Source organism: Vanacampus margaritifer, unplaced genomic scaffold (assembly GCF_051991255.1).
Source record: "Vanacampus margaritifer isolate UIUO_Vmar unplaced genomic scaffold, RoL_Vmar_1.0 HiC_scaffold_25, whole genome shotgun sequence".
In the NCBI taxonomy this organism is placed as follows: domain Eukaryota; kingdom Metazoa; phylum Chordata; class Actinopteri; order Syngnathiformes; family Syngnathidae; genus Vanacampus; species Vanacampus margaritifer.
In genome coordinates, this window is record NW_027520735.1 from 1,436,190 (window position 1) to 1,441,454 (window position 5,265).

The 5,265-nt window shown below is 40.1% G+C and overlaps 1 long non-coding RNA gene across 1 annotated transcript; it reads left to right on the forward strand.

The window, feature by feature from the left end:
• Positions 1 to 202: 202 nt before the first annotated feature.
• On the forward strand, positions 203 to 3,709 carry LOC144040785 (uncharacterized). The gene is made up of 2 exons (XR_013289855.1): positions 203 to 824; positions 2,135 to 3,709. It is a non-coding gene; the product is annotated as an uncharacterized LOC144040785 (long non-coding RNA).
• Positions 3,710 to 5,265: the final 1,556 nt, after the last annotated feature.

Consider the following 5,265-nt stretch of genomic DNA (forward strand, 5'->3'; position numbering starts at 1 on the left):
AAACCCTAACCCTAATGTTAAACCCTTGTTTGAAACCCTAACCCTAATGTAAAACCCAAGTTTGAAACCCTAAACCTAATTTGAAACCCTAGTTTGAAACCTTAAACCTAATGTAAAACCCTAGTTTGTAACCCTAACCCAAATGTAAAACCCTAGTTTGAAAACCTAACACTAATGTAAAACCCTAGTTTGAAACTGTAAGAATTATTTTGGAGGATTATTATACATTTGCCGTGTTGAAGTAAATTGCCTCTTGGGAAACACAAGTCAACGTAATAGTGTAGTAATTTCTGTTTATGATTGCTATGTATTGCAAAGGAGTGTTATTGTATTTGGTGAAGTTGCAAGTGGACGACTCAGCTGCCGAGTGGGGACAACTGATAAGAAGACGTGACGCACGTCAACGCCAGGGCCCCTGGACTTGCATGCCGCATTAGAGAGTGTGAAGTGAGATAGGAGTTGTTTTTCTCTTTCTGTCATGTAATCAGATGCCCCGATTGGTATATAAGGGGACTATTTGAATGATGAACCAAGAGAGACTCTGTACCGATCAAACTAAGGCTGCAGTTTTCTCTTCCTCATGAGTAATAAATTTGGAACCAGATGCTTCTTCTCTCTTTATTTGATAAATGTCTACATCTGAACCTGACATTTAAATTGGTCCTTCGAGCCGGATTGCAACATACCGGAGGTGCCCAGAGGCAGAGCCGACGACCAAGAAAGACCGTGGCCACGGCAGCTGTCCCATTTTAGGGGACTGGACCTCGGCCCTGTTTCTGGGGACTGAAAGTTGAAGCAAGCCAGGAAGAGAGAAGGCAACACTGGTAGGACACTTATATTTTCATTGGCGGATTTTTGGTAAATAAGTGTCCGTTTAAAGTTAAGGGCGACGGTGTCCTACGCGCGTTTAAACTCCGTGGAGAAGAGGGCGACGGTGTCCTGTACGTACTTAAAACTAAAAAAGACAGAGTGAGTCTATAAAACAGAAAAGACAGCGAGAGAGTCTATAAAACAGGGAAGTAGACAGAGTGAGTCTATAAAACTGAGGAAAAGAAAGAGGGGAAACTGGGAAGAGGGGACTGAAAAATAGACAGAGGGAGTCTATGAAACTGGGAAGAGGGGACTGAAAAATAGACAGAGGGAGTCTATAAAAGTGGGGTGAATCAAAACCGTAAGAATACTAGTCAATGTTGCGTAAAGAGACAGAGAGTCTATAAAAGAGAGACAGAGAGAGTCTATAAAAGAGGGCAACGGTGTCCTACGCGCGTAAATAAAGAGGGGGTGTGAGTGGAGGTTCGCTACCTCGGTGTGAGTGGAGGTTCGCTACCTCATTATTGTTTGTTCGGGGATTTAAAGTCAGTTTAATCTCCTTAAGAGAATCGCTGACTCCAACATGGAGAAAACAAATAGCAAAAAAGCCAACAAGAAAGACCCGAAACAACAGTTAACATGTAAGGACTGCAAGTTTGTAGAAAACCAATGTCCTTCTAAAACAAAACATTTAAATTTGTGGATAACGAAATATGAATTTGCTGGCCAGCTTAATATACAAAAAATATTTAACTTGCAAGATAAAATAAAGACAGACACATTTATTATTGAGAACGAGGGGAACGAATTCTACTTTCAAAGACGAGGAAAAGGTTTTTACCAAAACAGGGGCCGAGGAAGGGGTAGACCTCAATTTAAAATAGGACTCACCGGCAAGGGGCGCGGCTATGCCACAGGCCCAAAAGAAGTCACCTGTTGGTGTTGTGGGGAGACAGGGCATTTTTTGAGGCACTGTCCCCACAATAGAAAAAATACACGACTAGAAAAATCAGCTTCCCAACAGGATGACAAACAAAAAGCCATCGAAGAAAATGTGACATTAAATTAAATAAAAATCTTTATAAGTGGGCCGCTATATTGACACATGGTGTGACCCATGTGTCAACAGGGGGAATGGTAGGACGGATACACAGAATGTATACGACATATGGCTTTAATTTATTCTCAAAAATTGTTATTATTATTATTATTTATTATCATTAACAGTGGCAACGAAGCCAGTTTGGCCGATTACATGCGAAAAACATTAGAGAAAAGAGATGAATTGAAATTACCAGAAGGCGATTGTGCTTCTCTCCAACAGGAAGAACTAGTAGCTCCAGGAGACTGGGTACTGATCCGAAGCCTCAAAAAGAAGCACTGGAATTCTCCAAAGTGGGAAGGCCATCATCAAGTGCTGCTGACCACGCCGACGGCCATAGAGATTGAAGCAAGGAGCACTTGGATGCATCTTACGCATTGTAAAAAGGTCATCTCAACCGACAAACCCAACAGGGAGGGTGAGCGAAAGTCTGATTCAAAGGTGGGAGCAGATATATAGAATCTGAAAATACCTGCGGTCAGTGAAGTTTTCCAAGACGCCTAACCTAATTAGGGGTTCTCGGTCGACATGGCTATTGCGTGGATAAGATTTGCGGTACTATGTTGTGTGGTCTTTGTGACCGTGAAGGCTATTCATTCACCAAATCACGCACTGATAAACAAGAATAGAGGATTTTCATATGGGTCACACCCAATAAAAATGTAGACCGAATCAACTACATCCATTACAATGTACAAAAATTGGGGAATTATACTGAAGAAAGATTTATAGCTGTCAGAGAACAATTGGCTGCAACATCACTCATGGCGTTCCAGAACCGCATTGCGGTCGACATGCTACTGGCAGAGAGAGGTGGCGTTTGCGCTATGTTTGGGGACCAGTGTTGTACATTTATACCAAACAACACATCTCCGGATGGGTCCCTCACGAGAGCCGTTGAAGGCCTGCGCACCCTGAATCGAAAGATGAAAGAACACTCAGGTGTGTCCACCTCAGCATGGGACGAGTGGTGGGAAAAAACGTTTGGCAAATATAAGTTTGGTATTTTCTGTCATGATTTCTATGACTCTGTTCACCTCAATTCTTGTGCTGTGTGGATGTTGTTGTATTCCCTGCATTCGCGCATTACTCGTCCGACTTGTCTCAACCGTCGTCGCTCCCACAAATTCTAAATTACAAGAGATGTACCCTTTGCTTATTTCTGCAAATTGTGGTGATGGAGGGGACACTAATGACCAAACCAATGATGAGATAATTTCTCCTGCCGTCCTATTTTACACACCTTAAAACTTAAAACATAGAAAGGGGACATGATGGAATGTTTAAGTTTGTCATCCAGTAAATGATTCAACTAAATAAAACCTTTAAATCAAAGTTCTTTTGATGACAAAATTTTTGGAGGCAAATGTAGAATAAACAGGAGGGAAATGTAAGAATTATTTTGGAGGATTATTATACATTTGCCGTGTTGAAGTAAATTGCCTCTTGGGAAACACAAGTCAACGTAATAGTGTAGTAATTTCTGTTTATGATTGCTATGTATTGCAAAGGAGTGTTATTGTATTTGGTGAAGTTGCAAGTGGACGACTCAGCTGCCGAGTGGGGACAACTGATAAGAAGACGTGACGCACGTCAACGCCAGGGCCCCTGGACTTGCATGCCGCATTAGAGAGTGTGAAGTGAGATAGGAGTTGTTTTTCTCTTTCTGTCATGTAATCAGATGCCCCGATTGGTATATAAGGGGACTATTTGAATGATGAACCAAGAGAGACTCTGTACCGATCAAACTAAGGCTGCAGTTTTCTCTTCCTCATGAGTAATAAATTTGGAACCAGATGCTTCTTCTCTCTTTATTTGATAAATGTCTACATCTGAACCTGACAGAAACCCTAACCCTAATGTAAAACCCTAGTTTGAAGCATTAACCCTAATGTAAAACCCTAGTTTGAAACCCTAACCCTAATGTAAAACACTAGTTTGAAACACTAACCCTAATGTAAAACCCTAGTTTGAAACCCCAAATCTAATTTGAAACCATAGTTTAAAACCCTAACCCTAATGTAAAACCCTAGTTTGAAGCATTAACACTAATGTAAAACACTAGTTTGAAACGCTAACCCTAATGTTAAACCCTAATTTGAAACCCTAACCCTAATGTAAAACCCTAGTTTGAATCCCTAACCCTAATGATAAACCCTAGTTTGAAACACTAACCCAAAATTTAAACCCTAGTTTGAAACACTAACCCTAAGGTAAAACCCTAGTTTGAAACCCTAACCCTAATGTAAAACCCTAGTTTGTAACCCTAACCCTAATGTAAAACCATAGTTTGAAACCCTAACCCAAATGTAAAACCCTAGTTTGAAACCCTAACCCTAATGTAAAACCCTAGTTTGTAACCCTAACTCTAATGTAAAACCCTAGTTTGAAACCCTAACCCTAATGTAAAACCCTAGTTTGAAACCCTAACCCTAATGTAAAACCCTTGTTTGAAACCCTAACCCTAAAACAAAACCCTAGATTGAAACCCTAAGCCTAATTTGAAACCCTAGTTTTAAACCCTAACCCTAATGTAAAGCCCTAGTTTGAAACCCTAACCCTTATTTTAAACCCGAGTTTGAAACCCTAACCCTAATGTAAAACCCTAGTTTGAAACCCTAACCCTAATGTAAAACCCCTTGTTTGTAACCCTAACCCTAATTTGAAACCCTAGTTTGAAACCCTAACCCTAATGTTAAACCCTAGTTTGAAACCCAAACCTTAATGTAAAACCCTAGTTTGAAACCCTAACCCTAATTTGAAACCCTAGTTTGAAACCCTAACCCTCATAAAAAACCCTAGTTTGTAACCCTAACCCAAATGTAAAACCCTAGTTTGAAACACTAACCCTAATGTAAAACCCTAGTTTGAAACGCTAACCCTAATGTAAAACCCTAGTTTGAAGCATTAACCCTAAAGTAAAACACTAGTTTGAAACCCTAACCCTAATAATAAACCCTAGTTTGAAACCCTAACCCTAATGTAAAACCCTAGTTTGAAACCCTAACCCTAATGATAAACCCTAGTTTGAAACCCTAACCCTAAATTGAAACCCTAGTTTGAAACCCTAACCCTAATGTAAAACCCTAGTTTGTAACCCTAACCCTAATGTAAAACCATAGTTTGAAACCCTAACCCAAATGTAAAACCCTAGTTTGAAACCCTAACCCTAATGTAAAACCCTAGTTTGTAACCCTAACTCTAATGTAAAACCCTAGTTTGAAACGCTAACCCTAATGTAAAACCCTAGTTTGAAACCCTAAACCTAATGTAAAACCCTAGTTTGAAACCCTAACCCTAATGTAAAACCCTTGTTTGAAACCCTAACCCTAAAACAAAACCCTAGATTGAAA